The following is a 24,202-nucleotide window of genomic DNA, read 5'->3' as shown; positions in this document are numbered from 1 at the left end:
ACTTTGATCCTATTGCAATTTGGCTAATTCAAATGCATTAGGAAAGTATTTCTTAAGATGACATGTGCAAGTCTCCTACAAGTTGATGTGAACTATGGCAGAATCCAGTGCAGATTGAAAACATGGAGTCACGTTCCACCACTGCTGATGCATCACGCTTTTAGCTTGGCTTCTTAACTGAAGTCCTTTTTGAGATTTCGACGTAGGCACAGAAGAGTGGCACAGTGGTTAGCATTGCTGCCTCACAGCTCCAAGGACCGGGGTTGGGTGACTGTTTGTATGGAGTTTGCACATTCTCCTCATGTGTGGGTTTCCTCCCACAGTCCAAGGATGTGCATTGGCCATGCTAAATTACCCCTTAGTTTCCTGGGATTGATTGGTTAGAGGGATTAGTGGGGTAAATATATGGGGTTACGGGGGATAGGGCCTAGGTAGGATTGTTATCGGTGAAGACTCAATGGACCTTCTGCACTGTAGGGTTTTAATGATTCTATCCAGTTCTTATACCCAAACCCTTCCTTCCCTCCCTTTCCCCCTCCATTCTTTGTTTAGAGACAACAGAACTGTTGTGTTAATATCTAAAATATTTTATTGATTGTATTAGAGAAAAAATATATTTTAAGAAATTTGAAAAAGAGGCAATTAAACAAAATGCCATAGTGCAGCTGCTAAAGTAAAAAGTTTAATTAAATGTTAATATGGTTTTAAAGTTTGATATTTATAACATTTACTTTTGTTAATAAATGTTTTCCATGAAACTACAAAATGCTATGAAGGCTTTATTGAAACAAAACATTTAAATATGAAATTATACAAATGCTTTATTGAAACACAGAAGTTAAAAATGAAATAACTACAAATTAATTAAGCAAGACAGAAGAATACTAATAACAAACACATTTAGATTTTCCACGGCCAAAACGTGAACTCTCTTTTGCTCGACCTCATGCAGGTAGCCAAATCGTGGTTGGAGAAGTTCTGGTTTCTCATCTCCCCAATTAAATTTTCAGTTTCCATATTCTAAATAAAAACTTAAAAGCATGCCACATATAAAATTGGAATATAATGCAGATTTAAACAGTTTCAGATTTAGAACAAATAGCAAATTCCATATACATTAAATATTCCTCTTCAATCATAGCGGAGACGATAGCCTAATGGTATTATTGCCCAACTGCTAATCCTCAGATAATGATCTGGAGACCTGGGTTTGAATCCTGCCATGGCAGACAGTGGAATTTTAATTCAATAAAAAAATCTGGAATTAAGAATCTACTGATTGTCAGGAAAAATCCATCTGGTTCATAAATGTTCTTTAGGGAAGGAAATCTGCCATCCTTACCTGATCTGGCCTACATGCGACTGCAGAGCCATAGCAATATGGTTGACTCTTAACTGTCCTTTAAGGGTAACTAGGGATGTGCAAATAAATGCTGGTCAGCCAGCGATACCCATGTCCCATAAATGAATAAAAAATATAAGTTATGTTTTGAATGAGCCAATAAATGTGAGGTCATCCATTTGGTCAGAGTAACAGCAAAATGGACTATTATTTAATGGTTAAAAAAAATGCAGCACGCTGATGTGCAGAGGGACCTGGACATCCTTGTGCATGAATCGCAAAATGTTGTTTTGCTGGTGCAGTAGGTAATTAAGAAGGCAAATGGAATTTTGTCCTTCATTACTACAGTGATGGAGTTTAAAAATAGGGACATTGTTAGAGTCATAGAATCTTACAGAGCAGAAGGAGGCCATTCAGCCCATCGTGTCTACACCAACCATAATACCACCTAGGCTCTATCCCCATAACCCCATGCACTTACCCTAGCTAGTCCCCCTGACACTAAGAGGCAATTTAGCATGGTCAGTCAACATAATCTACACATCTTTGTACTGTGGAAGGAAACCAGAGCACCCGGAGAAAACCCACGCAGACACGGGGAGAACGTGCAGACTCCACACAGACAGTCACCCAAGCCAAGAATTGAACCTGGGTTCCTGGCACTGTGAGGCAGCAGTGCTAACCACTGTGCCATGTTGCATCTGCAAAACATGCTGGCGAGGCCACATCTGGAGTACTATTTTGGTCTCCTTACTTGAGGAAGGATGCACTGGCACTGAAGGGGGTGCAGGGGAGAGTTGAGAGGTTGGCTTAGAGAGATTGAATGGACTGGGATTATATTCATTGAAATTTACAAGAATGAGGGGAAATTTAGAAGAGTGAAGAGGGATCTTACAGAAACCTACAAAATTATAAAGGGAATAGATAAAATAGAAGAAGGAAAGTTGTTTCCATTGGCGGGTAAAAGCAGAACTAGAGGGCAATAGACTCAAAATAAGGGAAAGCAGATTTAGGACTGAGTTGAGGAGGAACTTCTTCACACAAAGGGTTGTGAATCTTTGGAATTCCCTGCCTGGTGAAGCAGTTGAGGCTATCTCTTTGAATGTTTTTAAGGCGAAGATAGACTGATTTTCGAACAGTAAAGGAATTAAGGGTTATGGTGAGCGGGTGGGTAAGTGACCTCAATGATATTAGCATAGATGAAAAACTTGGTGTATTAGTGCTAAACATCAGTGTTCATGCTATAGAACTGCAGAATACCAGTAAAAGACTTGAAGCTGAGGAGAGAAATTTTACTGTGGAAAACACAACTTCCTCAGTTGAGGCCCATATATAGTCTATCGAAAAACAGCTCACAATGTCAGAACATCTTAGATGATTTAAGAGAGGAAAAACGTTCAGATTATTGGTTTACTGGGGGGAGCTGAGAGTAAGCTGTCACCTAATTTCTTTGAGAGCTGAATACCACTTTCTCAACACAGAGAAGGAAGCCAAGCATATTAAACTGGGAAGGCCATATGGTTCACTTGCTTTGAGGCCTAGGGGCAACTAATGATTCCAGCCCATAATTATGCATTTTCACAACTTCAAAAGATTGTCAAAAAGTGGTGAAGGAAGCTAGACGTAGCGTGTATCCTCACTCTGATGAATCGAAGGTCTCTTTCTATCAGAATTTTTTTAACCAGCAATACAACGGAGACATAAGAACATAAGAAATAGGAGCAGGAGTAGGCCAACTAGCCCTTCAAGCCTGCCCCGCCATTCAATAAGATCATGGCTGATCTGTTGTGGCTCAGTTCCACATTCCCGCCCTCTCCCCATAACCCTTAATCCCCTCTCTCATCAAAAACCCATCAACCCGCGTCTTAAAAATATTTAGCGAGGCAGCCTCCACCACTTCAACGGGCAGAGAATTCCAGAGATTCACCACCCTTTGAGTGAAGAAGTTCCTCCTCAACTCTGTTCTAAACTGCCCCCCCTTTATCTTGAGGCTATGCTCCCTAGTCCTACTATCCTTTCTGAGTGGGAAGAATCTCTCCACCTCTATCCTATCCATCCCATTCATCATCTTATACATCTCAATGAGATCTCCCCTCATTCTTCTAAACTCTAACGAGTACAAGCCTAATCTATTCAGCCTCTCCTCATAGCTCAACCCCCTCAACTCCGGCATCAGCCTAGTAAACCTCCTCTGCACTCCCTCCAAGGCTAAAATATCCTTGCGTAAGTACGGAGCCCAAAACTGCACACAGTACTCCAACTGCGGCCTCACCAATGCCCTATACAGCCGCAGCAAGACCTCCCTACTTTTATATTCAATCCCCCTCACGCAAGGGTTTTGACAGTTAGAAGATGACCCAAGGCCATTGGAGCACAGAATGGCTGAAAGTATCCAGCTACACAGAGTCAAACTCAACAACTCTACAAAACATTTGATACCCAGCTAAAGCCATGGCTTCCATGAGGGTGGCACAGTGATTAGTACTGGTGCCTCATAGCACCAGAGGCCAGGGTTCGATTCCTGGCTTAATCATAGAACCCTACAGTGTAGAAAGAGGGCCTTTGGCCCATTGAGTTTGCACCAAACACAACCCCACCGGCCCTACCCCCATATCCCTACATATCATACCCATTAATCCCTCTAAACTACACATCCCTGGACACTAAGGGGCAATTTCTTAGTATGGCCAATCAACCTAACCCACACATCTTTGGACTGTAGGAGGAAACCAGAGTACCTGGAGGAAACCCACGCAGACCTGAGGAGAATGTGCAAACTCCACACAGACAACGACCCGAGCCGGGAATCGAACCCAGGACCCTGGAGCTGTGAAGCAGCAGTGCTAACCACTGTGCTACTGTGATGCCCAGGCTTAGGTTCCTGACTGCATGGATTTTCTCTGGGTGCTCCGGTTTCCTTCCACAGTCTGAAAGGCGTGCTTGTTAGGTGTATTGGCCATGCTAAACTCTCCCTGAGTGTACCCGAACAGGCGCCAGAGTGTGGCGACTAGGGGATTTTCACAGCAACTTCATTACAGTGTTAATGTAGGCCTATTTGTAACACAAATAAACAAACTTTAAAATTCCGTGGAAGGCGGAATGTCTCAGCTGCATGATATTAACAACAGGCTGCAATTGACCATATATTTCTCTTTATTTTACTCTTTTTATTTTGTAATTATATTCATCATTTCAATAGGATGAACTAGTAATTGAAAACTACTGAAAAGTCCAAAGACAAGCAGGCTAAGTGCCTGCTAAGGTGTCCCAGGATGCATAGGTTAGAGGGATTAATGGGGTAAATATGTGGGGATAAGCCTGGGTGGGACTGTTGTTAGTGCAGACTTGATGGGCCAAATGGCCTCCTTCTGCACAGTAGGGTTTCTATGATTCATTCAATAAATATTGTATTTAAGAGATGGTGCGGCCTGTACATTTGAATAACATTCTTCACTTTTTTGAGCACAGAACATGCTTTGCAGGTTGTACAATACTAAGGCTGGGTCAGAACTATACTTGTAATAATTTTGTACATACCTGTTTTCTTCTCATTAATGTTAAATATCATTGGTGCTACTGGTGGGGGGTGAGTGTATGACTTCAGTCTCAATAGGTAAGGTTAAGTTACAAAGATGGTGCCTTGCTCGCTTTATATTTTGAATTTTTGTTTTGAAGAGAGAGGCTCCTGATCCTGAACATGGAATGCATGTTTGGTCAGTCAAACAAGGCCTCACATTCAGTGAAGAAAACTCCCTTAGAGCAAATTTTGTTCTGTTGTTTAAAATAGTTCTTGTGTTGAGTTTAGAGTATCGTTAGCTGGTAACCGGTATTCTTGCGAGGGTACAGACAGACATGGTTAATTTGTTGGAAAGCAACAATTTAATAGATTGTTAGTGCTTCTTGTATAACTGGGAATGTGGGAGGTGAGGCTTGGTGTACACCCAGGCAAGAAGTGAAAGTCAATGTCTTGGTTAATTTTTTATGAATCGATATTCTACTTTATTGAACAAGTACTGGCAGTATGATGATAGCAAATTATTGCGGATACTGGAATCTGAAACAAAACAGAATATGCTGGAAAATCTAAGCAGGTCTGACAGCATCTATGGAGAGAGAATGCAGCTAAGGTTTTGAGTCTGGATGACCCTTCAGAGTAATGGTAGTTTCTACACTGAAAATCTGCTCATGGAATGTATTGGAAATACATCTATTAAAATCTATTTGATTTCATCTCTCCTCAAATAGGAGGATGTTGATATAGCACTGATAGAGATTCAACTTGGATGATAAAGAACATCTGAAACTGAAGCAGGAATAAGTTGGACAAGTAGTTTCTGCCTCCTTTTTGACTAGTATCCAAACGGCCATGGTTTTGATAAACAAAAACCAGCAATTTAGGGAATTGCTTGATAGGGCGGACGCAACACGGTTTCATTAAAGGGAAGTCGTGTCTGACAAATTTACTGGAGTTCTATGATGATGTGTCTAGGGCAGTGGATAGAGGAGAGCCGGTGGATGTGGTCTTTCTGGATTTTCAGAAGGCGTTTGACAAGGTACCTCACAAGAGGTTATTGCAGAAGGTCAGGGGACGTGGAGTTGGGGGTAGGGTGTTAGCGTGGATAGAGGATTGGTTGTCAAATAGGAGGCAGAGAGTGGGGGTCAATGGGTGCTATTCGGATTGGCGGTTGGTGACTAGTGGGGTGCCCCAGGGGTCGGTGCTGGGGCCTCAGCTATTTACCATTTATATAGATGATCTGGAGGAGGGAACCGAGTGCAGGGTGTCGAAATTTGCTGATGACACCAAGATTGGGGGAAAGGCAAATTGTGCGGAGGGTGTGGAGAGTCTGCAGAAGGATCTAGATAGGCTGGGCGAATGGGCCAGGAAATGGCAAATGGAATTTAATGTTGGCAAGTGTGAGGTGGTCCACTTTGGTAGGAAGAATGGTAGGAAGGACTATTACTTACGTGGCGAAAAACTGCAGCAGGCGACGGTGCAGAGGGACCTCGGGGTCCTTGTGCATGAGTCGCAAAAACCCAGCTTGCAGGTGCAGCAGGTGGTCAGGAAGGCGAATGGGATGCTGGCCTTCATAGCGAGGGGGATTGAATATAAAAGTAGGGAGGTCTTGCTGCAGCTGTATAGGGCATTGGTGAGGCCGCAGCTGGAGTACTGTGTGCAGTTTTGGGCGCCGCACCTGCGCAAGGATATTTTGGCCCTGGAGGGAGTGCAGAGGAGGTTTACTAGGCTGATACCGGAGTTGAGGGGATTGAGCTATGAGGAGAGGCTGAATAAACTAGGCTTGTACTCGTTAGAGTTTAGAAGAATGAGGGGAGATCTCATTGAGACGTATAAGATGATGAATGGGATGGATAGGATAGAGGTGGAGAGACTCTTCCCGCTCAAAAAAGACAGTAGGACTAGGGGGCACAGCCTCAAGATAAAGGGGAGGCGGTTTAGAACGGAGTTGAGGAGGAACTTCTTCACTCAAAGGGTGGTGAATCTCTGGAATTCTCTGCCCGTTGAAGTGGTGGAGGCTGCCTCGCTAAATATTTTTAAGAAGCGGGTTGATGGGTTCTTGATAAGCGAGGGGATTAAGGGTTATGGGGAGAGGGCGGGAAAGTGGAACTGAGCCACAACAGATCAGCCATGATCTTATTGAATGGCGGGGCAGGCTCGAAGTGCTAGATGGCCTACTCCTGCTCCTATTTCTTATGTTCTTATGTTCTTATGTTCTTAGACTCGAGATCTGTGTGAAAGATAAAGGGGCAAGAAGAATGATATCAAAGAAATACTGCATGGAAAAGTCTTTTATAGTCAGTGTTTCTGACCCTCCAAATTAATTTCCTGATTTTATTGCTAAAGTCTTTATGAATTTTACTGAATTAGCAACAACAAATTAATTTATAGGAGAAGACTTCAACTGCCACCTAAGTCTTTTGACAAACTTCCTGTAACTAGGAATCCATCTACACATTAGGCGAAGGCATTAATGTCTGTATGCGATGGAATGGGATGTTTGGAGAACATTACACCCCAAGGACAAAGAGGTCACCAGCTTCTCTTCTCCCCACCAATGCAAACCAGAATTGATTTATTTTCACACCAAAAACAATTTTACATTGTGATTTTCTGTTCTACAGTCAGTATTGTGATTTCTGATCATGCTGCTGCCTTTCTGCAATTTTCATTCAAAGGAATGGATTTGAAATCTGGATTATGGAGATTTAACACATCTCTGCGCAAAGATCCCAATTTTATTTCTTATTTTAAATCTGAATTTGATCTTTTTAATCCAATCAAATCTCTTTCTAAAGTCAACCCCTCCATCCTGTGGGAGATCTGTAAAGCTTTTGCAAGAAGATTGGACATTTTCTATGTGACCAACAGAAAGTGTAAGACAGTATGGTGACAGCTGCAATTCGAATTGAAACTTGCTGAAACAGAAATAGAGAATGTTAAAAATCCTAGTAATTTATTGTTGAAAATATTCTGCCCACAGTGTCTGATCAAAAAAAAGCTATTGGTCAGGTATACTTAGAGCTGGAAGAAATATTTGATATGACCTTGGAGATGGATTCTAGGTTTTTGATTCTGGGGCTTCTAGGTAAATGTGATAATGAGAAAAGGTTGTATAATATTCTAACATTTGCAGCACAATAAATTGTTTTTATGTTCTTGGATCAATGACAAGTCATCTTTGGCGCAAAATTACTACAGTGTGTTCCAATGGAATTTATAACTTGTACACTTCGATCTAAGTCGATTCATTCCAAAGTGTGTGGGGCCCCTACCTTAAGTATTTAGGTTCATAGTGTCAGATTTACTTCTATAAGGTTTTGTTATAGAACATGCAGCGTGTGAGTGTGTATACTCCTTCTCTATTTTTTTTCTCTTCATCCATTTATTCTTTATGTTGAAAGGCTAGATTAGATTAATTAATTTTTAAACAGTGAAATGATTGTACTGTACTGTACCAATTTTATGTGTTTTGTTTAAAGAAAGAAAAAACTCATTAAAATATTTACAAAAAATACATCTGCTTTACATACAAACTAGGAGCTGGCTTAGGCAATATGGCCCCTGAGCCATTCAATAAGATCATGGCTGATTGTGGTCTTAACATCACTTTCCTGCCTACCCTCCTATCCTCTGACCCCCTTTGTTAGTCAATAATCTATCTACCTCTACCTTAAAAATATTCAATGTCTCCATTTCTACTGCTCTCTGGGGAACAGAGTTCCATAGGATCATGAAGTTTATTTGTTAGTGTCACAAGTAGGCTTACATTAATGCTGCAATGAAAATCCCCTAGTCAATACACTCCAGCACCTGTTCGGATACACTGAAGGAGAACTTAGCACGGCCAGTGGACGTCTTTGGGCTTGTGCAAGGAAACCCACACAGACATGGGAAGAACATACAGACTCCACACAGACAGTGACCTAAGCTGAGAAGCAAACCCGGGTCCCTGGTGCTGTGAAGCAGCCATGCTAACCACAGCGGTATCACCTCACCCACCTTCAAAAGGTGAAACTCCTCTTCAACTCCATCTTAAACAGAAGACCCATTAATTTTTTTTAAATGTGTGTTTTCTGGTTCTGGTCTCTCCCCCCTGGGGGAAACATTCTTTCAACATTGTCAAGTTACCTTACATGTTTCAATAAGATCATCTTGCATTCTTCTAACACCCAATATATACTAGTCCAACCTTTCCTCAAAAGGATAAGAACACCCCCCCATTCCAGAAATCAGTTCAGTTCTCTGAATTGCTTCAAATGCTGTGTTCTTAAATAAGATCAAAAATGTACACAGTATTCTAGTTGTGATCTCACCAAAGCCCTGTACAACTGCAGCAAAACATCCCTATTTTTATATTCCATTACCCTTACAATGGACAATAACATTCCATTTCCCTTCCTAATCACATGCTATATTTGCAAACTAACTTTGTGATTCATATAACAAGATACCCAAATCCCTCTGTATCACAGTCGTGCAATCTCTCTCCATTTTAATAATATGCTGTTTTTCTGTTCTTCCTGCCAAAATGGACAAGTTCACATTTTGGAGCATTGGGGAAAAATTGGCAAATGTATCATTTAACCTATCTATATTCCTTTGCTGCAAGACTCAGTGGCCAGAATCTTACCACCTTTCACACACTGCGATTAGCGATGTGGCTGGCCACCAAATTCTGACCTCACTGCAGTGGGAGTGTGGCATGAGTGGCTGTTGAGATCGTGCCCATCACATCCCTTTGACAAGTTACTTTCCTATCTATTGTTGTCACAGGTTTAGCAATTGTACACTCATTCTCTTCATCATGTCCAAGTCACAAATACAGATTATAAATAGTTAAGGCCTCAGCATTGATCCCTATGGCACACCACTCATTCTGCCTGGCTTTTGCCTACTATTAGCCAAGTTAATGCAAAAGGTACACAATAGGTTAACATCCTACACATTTCTATTTTCTTAGAATATTTTGAAAATCAGTAAAAAAAAATCAAATTGAGATGGTGAGAATTGTCCAATTAAGATTTGTCTAATTAATTAATTAGCACTTGTAACACCCCCTCCATATGGTCATGTGATCCATGATGCAAAGTGTTAATTACCCCAGTTAAGTAAAAATAAAACAACCAGCTAAGTGTGGGGTGAAATAGCTATTGTCAATATTGCCATACTGAAATAAAAAGAGGATTCATCAAGCGCACATTTCAGGCCAGCCTCGTAATCATTGAAACATGCAACTAGCGTTTGCTTTAAATGCATCTGCCCAGAACACTAAGCATCATCCCCAAGCCCTGTGCTGATGACTCTCTGATTGAACCAAACCTCTTTGGCTTGCAATTTCATGAGTCTTAAGCCTCAATACTCAATATTACTTAATACTCAAGAGAACCCACAACATTCTGATTGGAACTCATTTCATATTCCTACATTTTACATTTACGCCACTGAAAATGGTCCTCATCACTATACCCTGGCAGCTAGCCTGGAAAGTGCAAGAATTATTCTTCTGTAAATACAGTACTGTATTGTTTGCAATTTGATGGCAGTGGTGGTGACAAGAGGAAGTGGAACCAATGAATCACCCACAACTTTTAAAGGGCATGAAATGGGGCAGGGGACAGATAAGGAGTGGGTTGTGAGATTTGAAATTAAGTTCAGGGCACAGCAGGATGCCCAGTTTATGCATCATTGAATTCAGTTTAAGCAAGCATCTAGGCTATTGAGTAAAATTAGAATAAGCATCTAAGATGCACAGTTTCTGGCAGGCATCAATCTCGCTAACAGAGAAGCAGAGAGTTGATTCACCCATTACTCAACAGTTGCCGTAGCAAGGGAAAGCTGGATATCACTAACATCTGAAAGTGGACCCCATGTTTACAGAGTGGCATCATATGGATGAGAAAACATGGATCAAGAATGAAGCTTAGGGTATCAGGGAGTACTTAGGGTCCAATGTAGATACAACAGGACAAATCATTGAAGGAATATTCTCGCTCACACTGGGGAAGAATGAACCAGTAATCTAGCTCTGGGTTCGAATACCACCATGGCAGATGGTGAAATTTGAATTCAATAAAAATCTAGAATTAAATGGCCAAGAAACCATTGTTGTAAAAACTGAGAAGGAAATTTGCCATCCTTACCTGATCTGGCCTATGTGACGCCAGATCCACAGCAAATGCGGTTGACTCCTAAATGGCCTGGCAAGCTGTTCAGTTCAAGGGCAATTAGGGATGGACAATAAATGGTGGCCCAGCCAGTGAATGAATAAATAAATCAGGGGTGGTACCACAACATAGAGGCAGTGGAGGAAATGATGAAGAATCACAACTGCAAACAAACAGAATGCTTACATCAATTAGAATCAAGAGCAGTACAGAAACAACACCTTACCCCCAACTCCTTGCACCCTAACCTTCTGCAGCATACTACACTTGATCTTAGCCAAAAGGCCAAGAAGCAAGGGACTTCTCCCAGCATGTTCTAATGAAGTCCTTCTGCCACCTCTGTCGGATACCAGGTTTCTGTTCTCTCCTAAAGATTGTGACACTTGGTGGAGTTTGGTTCAAACAAATGTTAGTTTCTCTCCAGTGCATTTGGCAAGTGGCTATTGTTCATTTGTAAGCCGTGATTGTGGACATCACTGGCCTAGTTGATCCTGGGACACTACTGCTGAGTCCATTCCTGATTTCATCCAACATTCATACAGGCACACTTCCAGTAAAGGTCACTGAACAATCAGAAACCCTGGCCCATTATCACCAACTCCTAATTGCATTAGAAGACTTGCAGTTAAGTAGCACCTTTTGTGATTACCAGATGTCCCAATGTACTTTACCACTACTTGCCTGCTTTGGATAGCATGGTGTAACATCAAACTATAAACAGCCAATTTACACACAGCAATAACAGCAGTGATGTTAATCAAGGGGATAAATATTGGCCGTGATGCTGGGAACAATTTGACAGCTCTTCCTCAAAAATAGTGTCATGGGTTCTTTTAGGTCCATTTGAGAGGTCAAATAGATCTTCACTAACATCTCATCCAAAAGGTGGCACTTTCAGTACTGCAGCACTTCCTTGGTAATGTGCCCACAGCTGATGAGAGACTTAAACACAACCTTCTGAACTAAGGGCAAGAGTTCTACCAACAGAAACAGAACAGACACTGGCATGACTTAAATGTGTTGACTGAACACAGATCAAGAATGTTCGAGGGAATTTCTTAAAAAGATTAGCAATGTAGTTTAAGAGACGACTTGGCAATAATTGCAACCATTTGGTTGACTCTTAAATGCCCTCTAAATTACTAGTTCCAGCGCAATTAGGGATGGGCAATAAATGCTGGCCCAGCCAGCAATTCCAACATCCCATAATGAACTTAAAAAAAGCATTATGCAGCCCAAGGGGTTTCATGGAGTATTTACACTGCAGCTACTATTTATACAAAATGATGTAATAAATCTCCAAATGTTTAAAGTCCACACCAGATCTAAAAGACTTGATTATTTTCAATCAGTTTTGGTACCATTTTGAATCTGTATACTTCATGTGCTAGATGTTACCCATCAAGTCCAGTTGTCTCAGCTGGCTGTAAAGCTGAGTTGAGCTGCAATTCCATCTAGAGTTATGCTGTAACATCATTGTTGTATCACTGTTGAAACTGCTTCATGGCAACACCAAGGATGCAGCATAAACATACCTCAAGAGCACACTGTGTATAAAGAACTCCCACTTCAGACAATACTAAATGTTATAAGGAGTACATTTCTAACTTTGATCATCTGGTGAAATGACCTGTCAGGTTAGATTTAATGCAATTTTCTAACCCATAAAAACTGGAGAGCAATGGCTCCATACTCCATGCTGAAAACTAAAGAAAAAGCCAAATCCACCTTCCAGTGTGAGACTGTCATTTGGTTTCAGATTGAGCTCTGACTTTGATGTGCACTGAAAATGTTTGAAAATACTCAGTAGGTCAGTCAGCATTTGTGGAGTGAAAAACTGAGTTACTAGTTCAGGTTTGTTAACCCTTCAGCAGAACTGAGAACAAACAGGCTGTTTGGATTGCTACCCCATGTAAACACTGATGCACAGAAGCAGCAGAGTGTACCACCTACAAGGTACACTGTAGGAACTCACCAATCCTGTTTAGACAGCACCTTCCAAACCTACAACCACAAACCTCTAGAAGGACAAAGACAGCAGCCGGATGGGACCACCACCACCTGAAAGTTCCCCTCCAAGTCACAAACCATCCTGACTTGGAAATATATCATTATTCTTTCACTATCATTGGATCAAAATGCTGGAATTCCCTGACAGCACTGCTAGTGTACCTACACCACATGGACTGCAGCATTCAAGAAGTGGCTCAACACCACCTTCTCGCAGGTAATTAGATAAGGCAATAAACAGTGGCCCATCAAGTGATGTCCACATCCCATAAATGTTTTTTTGCTAAACTTTGAGCCAAAAAGAGAAAGACATGGAGGACTTTTAGACAGAAAACTTTAAAGCAAGAGTTTCCCTAAATTCTGCCGAATTTAAGGACAAACTACCTTTGTTCAGTAGATTGTCCATTTGCCTGGAACGCAGACTGGTAGTAAATATTGGGGGAGGCGTGGGCTTGGGGTTCTTCTTCCTTCAGCACCAGCAAAAGTCAGCACGGGATAGTCAGTACGGTTTTGTGAGGGGTAAGTCCTGCCTCACAAATAAGATTGAATTTTATGAGGAGGTAACTAAGTGTGTAGACGAAGGTAGAGCAGTTGATGTCGTATACATGGATTTTAGTAAGGCGTTTGATAAGGTCCCCCATGGTAAGCTCATGAAGAAGGTAAGGAGATGTGGGATAGAAGGAAATTTGGCCAATTGGATAAGTAACTGGCTGTGTCATAGAAGACAGAGGGTGGTGGTAAAGGGAAAATTTTCAGACTGGAGGCCAGTTACCAGCAGTATACCACAGGGGTCAGTGCTGGGTCCTCTGCTATTTGTGATTTTTATCAATGACTTGGAAGAGGGGGCTGAAGAGTGGGTTAGTAAATTTGCTGATGACACCAAGATTGGTGGAGTAGTGGATGAGGTGGAGAGCTCTTGCAGGCTGCAAAGAGACATCGATAGGATGCAGAGTTGGGCTGAAAAGTGGCAGATGAAGTTTAACCCTGATAAGTGCGAGGTGATTCATTTTGGTAGGACAAACTTGAATGCGGATTATAGGGTCAACGGCAGGATTCTGAGGAACATAAAGGAACAGAGAGAGCTTGGGGTTCATTTCCACAGATTTTTGAAGGTTGCCACTCAAGTGGACAGAGCCATGAAGAAGGCTTACAGTGCATTAGCTTTTATTAACAGGGGGTTTGAGTTTAAGAGCCGTGGGGTTATGCTGTAACTATACCGGATCTTGGTGAGACCACATTTGGAATATTGTGTGCAGTTCTGGTCACCTCACTATAAGAAAGATGTGGAAGCATTGGAGAGAGTGCGGAGGAGATTTACCAGGATGCTGCCTGGTTTGGAGGATAGGTCTTCTGAAGAAAGGTTGAGGGAGCTGTGGCTTTTCTCTTTAGAGTGGAGGAGGATGAGAGGCAACTTAGAAGTTTATAAGATGATAAGGGGAATAGATAGAGTGGACGTGCAGAGACTATTTCTTCTGGTGGATGTAGCTGTTACTAGGGGACATAACTATAAGGCTCACGGTGGGAGATAAGGGAGGGATGTCCGAGGTAGATTCTTCACTTAAAAGTGGTTGGGGTGTGGAATAACTGCCTGCTGTGATAATAGATCTTAAAAGATGCAGACAATGTGAGTGGAGCATCTTTTAAGACTTGAATAGCAGATTAACTACAAAGACTTGCATTCTAATCAGTATTCTGTAAACAGTGTGTGTCTTTATATGCCTTTCTCGGGTCAGAACCTTCCACACACCTGAAGAAGGAATACCGTTTCTAAAAGCTTGTGGGATTACCATCAAATAAACTGGGTTGAACTTAAACCTGGTGTTGTGAGACTTCTTACTGTGTTTACCCCAGTCCAATACCAGCATCTCAGCATCATGACTACAGGTAACTCACAGCAGTGCGGTTAGATAAAAGCAAAATAATGCTGGAATCTGAAACAAAAACAGAAAATGCTGGAAAAACTCAGCATGTCTGACAGCATCCATGGAGAGCATAAGGGTGAGAAACGGTCATCCAGACTTCAAACAGTGGCTCTATTCTCTCTCCACAGAGGTTGCCAAACCTGCTGAGTTCCTCAGCCTTTACTGTTTTGGTTGACTTAACTGCCCTTAACTCAGTTCAAGGGCAACTAGGAATGGGCTACAGCTGCAAGTGCCTTGCAAGGTAAACCCAGTTTATGGAACGCCTACAATGCAGGTGGTGACCATTCGGCCCATGAAGTCTGCACCCACTCGCCAAAAGAGTCTGTACAGAGCACAAGAACCAATATTTTTCACTGTCTATTAATACACTGACAATAATCGAATCTCATCTACCCCACGCATTTACTACAAAATAAATTTAAAAATCCATGATTGGAATCTATAAACAACGTTTAAAGTTTAAAAAAGTGTTTCCTGACTAAACAAAATTCTCACAGAAAGTGCCGTTAATCAGAAGATGGGGTGGGGCTAAGGAAATCGACAATGTAATAGGAAAATAAACAGTTCATCTCAACCGTTGCAAGGCGCAATTTGGATGAGGATTAATGCACTCGCCTGATCATACTGGCCCTGCTGAATTCAGTAACGCAACGATTTCTCGGAAATCCTGGCGGTCATTCACTGGATCCATCTGTTTCTCTGCACCAGCTAATTAACAAAGAACAATTAGCCAATTGACCAATTAGTTGCGATCCTCTAATCTACACTCAATAGGGTATTCATGGCTTTATTATCATGTCTCAGTGACACAAAGCAGCGAGTGGATGGGTTTAAAGCAGGTTCCACTAGCCTGTGCAAGGAGATGATTTCTGTGGTTTTAAGTCTAATTAGTTCAAGATAAGTAATCCCTCGATCTCTGTTTAGTGATAAATTACTTGAATTAAGAGCAATTTGAAAAGAAACAACACATTCCAATATTGGCCAGAAATGAATACTAACAGATGTAAAACTTGGATGTCATAAAATTTGATGGATTTTTAAACATGTTGCTGGGGATTTTGTTTGGCGGTAAAACAGCCTCGAAATGACTTTTTAACCACGTAGAGGAGTAAACAAAACTATATTTTTCAGTAATGTGTTTTTTGGTCAGATGTAAGATTTCTAGTTTCCAATGAACGTGGGGGAAGGAAGTCTAGTGATGGCGGACTCCAAACCTTGTCTGTTAATCCGCCAATAATCATTCCCAGGTCAAACATTAAGATGATGATATGTTTTTGACTATTTCATTCTAATATCCTCTTAATTTTAGTATCAGCTAAATGCCCTGGCCGAGGAGGGGGCGGGGGGAGGGGAGGCGGGGGGTGGAATCCTTAGGTTATTGCAGGTGGGCGACGGGGGGATTAGTCATCCTAATTAATTGGAGGAATGGTCATGAAATCTACTCACCCTTGTCTTTGAGTTGCATCCTGTCTTCCAAACGAGGTAATTAATAACGCCGTCCCTATTCTACAGACATATTATTACTCGAAACTTGACGTTGATATCTTATTCAGCGGGTAATTGTAGGGGTTTAAATTGGTACGTGCACACACAGCTAGTCCCCATGACATCACCTTTGAAAATGCAAGCTCACAAAACCTGTCCTTTCTAAAGTAATGGACGCACAGTTCTTCGATGGCAAGTGAATTCCCTGAAGATAATGATATGAATATTCCCTTATTAGCTTAGATCTCCGGGGGGAGGGATTAGATGCGCCAACGGGTTTTGTACACTTTCAAACAACAAGCGGGGCAATGGAGAAATATGGAGCAGGTCTGTAAGCAGCAGTTAAAACATCAACAGTGCAAATGTTGCCCCAGTTCTGCACAACCGTCTTAGTGTTGAAGGCATTGGGGAGTGGTTTGTTGAAACGTTAACAGTACATCATTGCAGCATGAAGTCGTGTCAACATTTGGGAGCAAAAGAAGCATTTTGATTAAACTTGATCATTGGTCTTGAATATTTGAAACTGGGTTGTTGTTTAGTGGGCGGCACTGTGGTTAGCACTGCTGCTTCACAGTGCCAGGGACCCGGGTTCGATTCCCGGTTTGGGTCACTGCCCGTGTGGAGTTTGCACGTTCACCCCGTGTCTGCGTGGATTTCCTCCGGATGCTCCGGTTTCCTCACACAATCTGATAGACGTGTTGGTTAGGTGTATTGACCCGGACAGGTGCCGGAGTGTGGCGACTAGGGGAATTTCACAGTAACTTTATTGCAGTGTTAATGTAAGCCTTACTTGTGACTAACAAATTAACGTTCCCCCCTAATTTCACTAAATCTCTCCTCGGGTCGGATGACCGACTTGAGGTGAGCTCTCTTCAGAGGCCTGTTAAATATCAAACTTGTTCAGATGTCTCCCCTCCCACCACCACCACCACCACCCCCCCCCCCCCGTTCTGATATTAAACTAATAAGAACAGATACTACATCTCATCTTAGTAACATTGCGTTTAAACAGTGGCTGAAGTTATCTGCTCCTTCACTGATTCTAACCTGGTAGAGTGGGTAGGCCAGGTTGGAGAGACTAGAATATGTAAAGCCTAATGAACCTCTTCTTAACATCATCTTGTGTGCGCCTTTTACCCTAATGGAAATATATATCGTTCATCTTCCAATTGTAAATTTAAGAAAACGCATTGTCTCCAGTTAGAACTCTGGTTTGAAATGAAATATTATAGAAATGTGGGACAGGCCGCTAATGTTCAGTTTCTCCCGGGTCAAGCTGTGGTGTGTGGTCCCTTCGTGACATTTAAATAAATAAATAAATGACAAATCAAGTCGTGAATCTGGATAATTCTCTCTTCTCTTTCACGCCTTTAAATTATGACTGGGCTGATATGATCAGTAGTAGGAGTCCAATACTAGATTGCAGGTACGAGGGAAACTGAATTCAAAGCCGTTCTCCTCTCGCCCAACTCGATGAACCTGAACAAAGTGATTGTTTGCGGCCGAGACAAGAGGTCCATTGTTCGCTCTATTAATAAAACGCAGCGAGCCAGGTAAATCCTTTACCAAATGAATGAGCTCCTTTCTCCCCTTCAAATAATTCACCTCGACTCGCTTAGAGTGCGTGGACGTGTTTCTCTTTAATTATACTGATGAGCTTCAGACATCAACCTAAATATTTTCTAACAGTAACGATTTTGACCCGCGACTCACCATAGATCTGACGCAGGTGGGAAGAGATTCTGATTTTTTTTTAATCGGGCTGCGGAGACTCAGAGATAAAAGGAATGATTACGACAGTGATACTTCTAATTAGATGGTCATTATAATCCTACAGTGCTCCGCCGCGAAGCGCACTTGATCCAAAAAAATGCCTAAGAAGGGACATGTTTCATCGGCTCCCAAAAACTCATTTGAACTTGTTGCTCTTTAGCTGTCAAACAGCAAAAAGTCACAGCACTCTGATACTGTTGGGCAGTACATTGAATATTTCGCTAATAAATACTCTACTAGACACCACAACTGAATCAAATTGCACAAAATATGTTTATATTGGACAATGGAACTGAATCTACTTGCTCAATTTAAAATTACATCCCATTTTAAAATCTATTTAGGAGTGTAAGCTTACATTAACATTGCAATGAAGTTACGTGAAAATCTCCTTAAGAGTGAGGTCTTTTTTAATTAAGCAACCATCTGTGATAGGCACGGTGGCAGCACCGTGATTAGCACTGCTGCCTCACGACGCCAGGGACCCGGGTTCCATTCCTGGCTTGGGTCACTGTGCAGAGTCTGCACCTTCTTCCCGTGTCAACGTTACTTTTCTCTGGGTGCTCCGGTTTCCTCCAACAGTCTGCAAGACGTGCTGGTTAGGTGTATTGGTTGTACTAAACTCTCCCTAGAGGCGAACGGGCGACTAGGGGATGTTCACAGTAACTTCATTGCAGTGTTATGTAAGCCTACTTGTGACATTAGTAAATAAACTTAATGCCACTTATTATCCAAAACTATTTCGGGTAAAAAAAAGTGTTCTTGTGTAATTATGGGCCTTTGTCTAGTTCGATGTTCTCTAAAGAAATGCAAACTACATCAGAAACATCCAACATTGATTCCCCAACCTACAAATCTCTGAAAATTAAGTTTAAAATAAGTAAGTGATAAATGAATGTCCACTGCACTCCGTGGTCCGAATGCCACAGGTAGTTTGGGAGGCGCTTTGCTTATTTTGAAAGCGTCTTTCTGTTGGAGAGAGGACAACAGTGTACAGGCACAATGGGCCTTCAGTGTTGCATCAATCCAGGGTTGTGGGATATAACTGGTCAGTCGGATTCTGAAAAACCATAAGGGTGGTCTCTGGGTCCTTTCACCAAGTTTAATTTGCGTATTTCTTTCCGAGTATATTCATCTTTCCAAAGTATATTGCCAACAGCAAGTGATGTAGAATGGATTATGTAGTTTAGATTGAGAATTCTAGCAGTGTTTTCCAGAGTTGTATTGAGATAGAAATGAACTTTATTCGCGTAAAAAAGTACCTAGGTGCAAGTTTTCCTTAGACGAACACAATTCCCGAATTGTGTTGGAGGAAGAATTGGACAGACTTCGAATCGTACATATTCTCAACCTGATGGCCCCACAAGTTCAATGCGAACGGGAATTTATTTGGGAAAGTGAACTATTATTGTCGACATTTATCCCAATCCAGAGAAGCGTTTCAGTCTCGTGTGCAGCAGGCCTTGCGACTGGAGCATCAAAGTTTCCAAATAATGAGAATTTAAGACTCCAGCCATGAGCGATAGAAGCGTGCACCCGTTAATTCATGCAGAAAGGGGGGCTGAAAAGATATTCAGGCTGCATTAATCTGCAAACAAGTGTACTTTTGTGTCTCTTTGGTATCATTTTCATTGCCATCAATTTGGTACACAGGCTGTGATTCTAGACAGGCTATCAGGTTGCTTAAGACCCCTGTCTTGCACGATTCTACCACAGAAGTGCTGTTTAATTTAAACTAACTTCCAAGTTCAGTTTGAGGGGGGTGGCAGCCGAGAGAGCAAGCTTTGTACAAGCCAATGATTCTATTCTGAAAAAAAACACTCTCGCCTTTCCCTTCCCAAAATGACTACTATCCGAGCCTCAAAAAAAGTCCAAAACCGTTTGACCTCCAGAGGTAATGGTACAAATTACGTAACGGGGGAGTGAGCCGGCTGAAAGAATCCGCTGAAATGCGTTTATTTTCAGCATGTTTGAAGTTAAAATAAATGTATTTTTTAACAGAGCACCTCAACACAATTCATTTTAACCTCCCGTTACAAAGACTGATATTTGCATTTTTTTTCCCAATGGAATCCATTGATGGTGTGCCTAATGCTTATATATGGATGTCTGTAGGCCAACACTGAGCGAGAATCAAATCCACATGCCACCCTATGCCATATACAAATGGAGTTAGACATTATCATGGCACACTGCATTAAACACATCTGCCTAATTCCTTACGCCCTCCCCCACGAAAACAAAAGCGGCGTGTTGTTAAAGTGAACATCACTATACCCTCCTTATAGTAAAACTCACGCTTACTTGTCCTCGGATTGCACTGACTTTGCATTAAGCTAAAAAGCCCCTTAAAGTTAGCATCCTATACAGTAAACCTTCAGACCCACCTTTACATCATCCATTCGCAGGGCAAGGATTAAAAAGAGCGTTATGGAAATTATTAATTTTTTTGTGGTGTTTCTAATTTAAAAAAAAATATAGTTAATTCTGCTTAATGGTATAACTTAGGTTACGACTAGCAGTGGAGAGTTGACGAACACCCATTTTGTAACATGGAGCTCGTATCAACTATAACCTGTTCGCCCGCCGGATCACTGGCCATCTTAATCTGGACTGCTGAGCGAATGATTCTCAGACTAACCAAACAGGTAACACAATCCATCCCAGCCATAATTAAAAATCTGATTAAAGAGAATATAGAACATTGGATACAAAGAATGTTGCTGTGATAGAGAGTATAGTTCCACATTGGAAAATAAATAGCCAGAAACGTGAAGCACTAACTGCTGAAAAGTGATTCTCTGGATTTCAGATTATTCTTGGAAATATCCGTGAAAATAGACTAAGCTAAGCAATATAATGCAGTGGGTCTTTGCATTTTGAGGTGCGACTCTGCACACGGGTGGGCTTTCATTAAACCTTAAGCTGTATTTTTTTAAAATATGAAACAGAATCAACCGACGTGGTGAACGAAGGTCTGGAAAAGAAGTGAGAATCTGGGCCAAGTACTAACTTAAGAACACTGATGCTAAGGCGAGGACGGTCGATCATCCAGCTTCACGTATTAGTACGAATTGCAATTCACGGTTGGTCGTTCTAGGGAAGGAAAGAAAAGTTTATTCCATAAAAAGAGTTAAAAAAATGTTTTTTTTTGGCGGAATGACGGCCTGTCATTTTATCTGCAGTAGGCAGCTGGCTTGGAGACTTGACTGAGCTCCGGGTGTTGTTATCGCTGAGCTAGGACTCCATCTGACCTGGCTTCCTGGAGCAGGTAATTATACTTGTATTAATGAGATGAGATTAAGCCTGTAGTGGCCGAACACCAGCTTTTAACCGAGACATGGCTGTCCGGAAAAGCTAAATGGGAGGAGGGGCGGGGGGGCTTTAGAATCACATCTTAGAAGTTGTTGACAGCCAAAGCCGCAGGTCTCATTTTAATTGAAGTGTTAATTCGTCAACTTCCACCTCCCCGCCCCCCCCCCCCCCACCTCAAATGGAGTTTTAATACTACATCCCTGACCAGAGTTTGATTGCAATAAGTGGGTTGAATACAAAATATCCTTTACACTGGCCCAGCTATTTGCAGCGCGGAGTAATATTTAGGCAGCTACTCCAAATTACATCTTTTATGAATGTTGAACTGTTTATCCTGAAAGCACATTATTGACTCAATGCTAAATTCTGACGATTAGTCAGATTGTAAACTGATTACCAGTTTACCATTACCAGGGTATAGCTAGCACCCCCCACCTCCATCCTATCTGAATCGGCACATTTAATTGCACGATTTAGTAAACTTCAGTGGTTAGACTGAAGTCGAAACCATTTTTTTTCTCCAGACGCCCATTTCTTTCACTGGCAGATTCCCACGAGTTAGAACGTGGGTTATATGGCAAGGGAAGTAACTCTGGAGAATGCTTTGAGAAGGAACAGGGGCAAGTATTAACGTCAATTGTGCCAGTCAGGGCTACTGGATTATTGTACAATAAAAATCCATTCTGAATTGACAGGTCAAACTTTCACTTTATTTAAAGGGTTGGGTTATGCATTAACTGCAAGAACAATGCAGGTTGTGTATTGTTCGGGAACAGTGCGGGGGCGGTGATGGGTGCAGAATAGATAGCCTATAATTACACTGAAATGTATTATGCATTGATAATAACTATCCATTCACTTATTGTTGCTGTTAATCACCCTTCTTAAAATTACATCTGTTTTTCCTTTCAGAATGAAAGTGATGTAAAGACCGATTTGCTGCATGCTTGACTTTATTCATTAAAACTGTCTCTATCCCAAACTGCCTTGCTTGCCAATTTTCTGACCAGCTTTATAAATCCCAAAATCGGAGCAAACCCGAGCTATTCCTCTGCGTCAACTTGTGTTGAGCTAAGAGGGGAGACTTCAGAATGAATCGTTCCAATAAAGGTTCCCCAAAATGACCTGCGTGTTGCTGTAACTTTTACTTCGCCGAGCACCCTCAATAAATAAACATTTCATTCAGATGATGATTTCATACACTGGACTGCTTTCATTTTAATGGCCTATGGATTCCAATAAACCTAACACATTTCCCCACAAATCATCGATCTTAAATCAGATCAAATTCACGTCATGTAGGGAGGATACATTTTTAAGTCCAAACCACGAAGTTTCACTTCTGCGTTCAGGCCAGTATTTTGAAGATCTGATTGGAAAATCTAACGCATTTTCACTCTATTATTTACAACTTTAGAATAACCATCCCCTCGCCCCTCCCCTCCCCCCCCCCCCCCCCCCACGTCCCCGTGCCTATTTTTTGTCGTCTTGTCCCCATTTTAGAATTGAACTCATTAGCCAGTCTTTTTTATTGGAGCGAAGGAGTTCCTTTGGGTAGAATGTCTGCATTTGTATTTCTTAACACATCTTTAATCTTCTGAGCGCTGCGGTTCCCTACACAGTTTATAATGCCAGCAGCAATCTTGTAAATAGGTTTCATAATTGCAAGTTTTGCAGGAAATGCCATGACCATGGAGGTACTGACTTAAAATGTTCTAATAGCGCCTGATCTTAACTTCAAACCCAGCCAATTACCGCAATAGAACAGTAACCTAACATCAAATATTGCATTTAAAATAAACGCAGCGCTGATTGTAAATCAAAACCCAGACGCTGATGACAAGAAATTGAATATTGCGCGGTTTATCAAAAACAAATGTAGACACACACACACATCAATTAATTCTAATAAGTACAGACTAGCCACTTCCTGCACATAATATGTAACTGATACTATAATTAAAATGCGACACGCAGGCAAAAATCCACACTCATAATCCGGGCTGTTCAAAAAATCGTATTTATTTTGCAATGCTTTTACTTGCCGGTAACTTTATTTGGATCCTGTAACACTACGATTGCCTCGTCCTCCGCTTTGATTTAGCAACGGGGTTTAAACTGAGTGAGTACCAGGATAGAACAGATCAGATGTTCATCTGTAGTCCCAGCGATGTTGCACACTCCGAACCTCTGTCGGCTGGATGGATGGATTTTGAGTGCGAGTGACAGCGCAGTGCGATCCTTTCAAATTTTTTCCATTTATTATTCAGGCGGCGTTCCTGGCATCAAATGGTCCATCCAGGAATATGCCAGTGGCAAGAAGCAAAACAAAAATAGAAGCAATGTCAGAGGCTGAAGATTGCAAATAACAATCACTCAAAGTTGAAAGTGTGCCAGATGAACTGCATTTCCCGGAGTGCACTACACCAGTTTCCGCCGAGTCATCACTTCCCCTGGTTGTGATACATCCAGTAGGAAAGCAGCTGGGAGTTTATATTAGTTGGTTCAGTGTTAAATGTATGGATTTATGTTCAGAGTGCCGAATGGCGGGTGTACGGATTAAGCGGCAAGGCATCCTGCTTTTCTAGGGTAGAACAATGATTTATCTGGGAAATAATCTATTTTAGGTTGTTATGGAATCATAGAATCCTATAATGCAGAAGGAGGCCATTCA

At 41.6% G+C, this 24,202-nt stretch overlaps 1 long non-coding RNA gene and 1 other non-coding gene across 3 annotated transcripts; both read right to left on the bottom strand.

Moving 5' to 3' along the window:
* Nucleotides 1–783: 783 nt before the first annotated feature.
* LOC145354224 (uncharacterized) lies at nucleotides 784–23,806 on the bottom strand. 2 transcript variants are annotated; one of them, XR_013888832.1, is made up of 5 exons: nucleotides 23,574–23,806; nucleotides 21,227–21,309; nucleotides 15,571–15,663; nucleotides 11,000–11,186; nucleotides 784–1,031 (listed from the first exon to the last, which is right to left on the bottom strand). It is a non-coding gene; the product is annotated as an uncharacterized LOC145354224 (long non-coding RNA). The 2 variants fall into 2 exon arrangements; XR_013888833.1 differs by lacking the exon at nucleotides 784–1,031 and adding an exon at nucleotides 7,074–7,086.
* On the bottom strand, nucleotides 11,137–11,320 carry LOC145354612 (U2 spliceosomal RNA). Its single transcript, XR_013888880.1, has one exon. It is a non-coding gene; the product is annotated as a U2 spliceosomal RNA (small nuclear RNA).
* Nucleotides 23,807–24,202: the final 396 nt, after the last annotated feature.

The sequence above is a fragment of the Carcharhinus amblyrhynchos genome, chromosome 17 (assembly GCF_965287045.1).
Source record: "Carcharhinus amblyrhynchos chromosome 17, sCarAmb.v2.hapA, whole genome shotgun sequence".
In the NCBI taxonomy this organism is placed as follows: Eukaryota; Metazoa; Chordata; class Chondrichthyes; order Carcharhiniformes; family Carcharhinidae; genus Carcharhinus; species Carcharhinus amblyrhynchos.
This window is presented reverse-complemented; position numbering and strand designations above follow the sequence as displayed.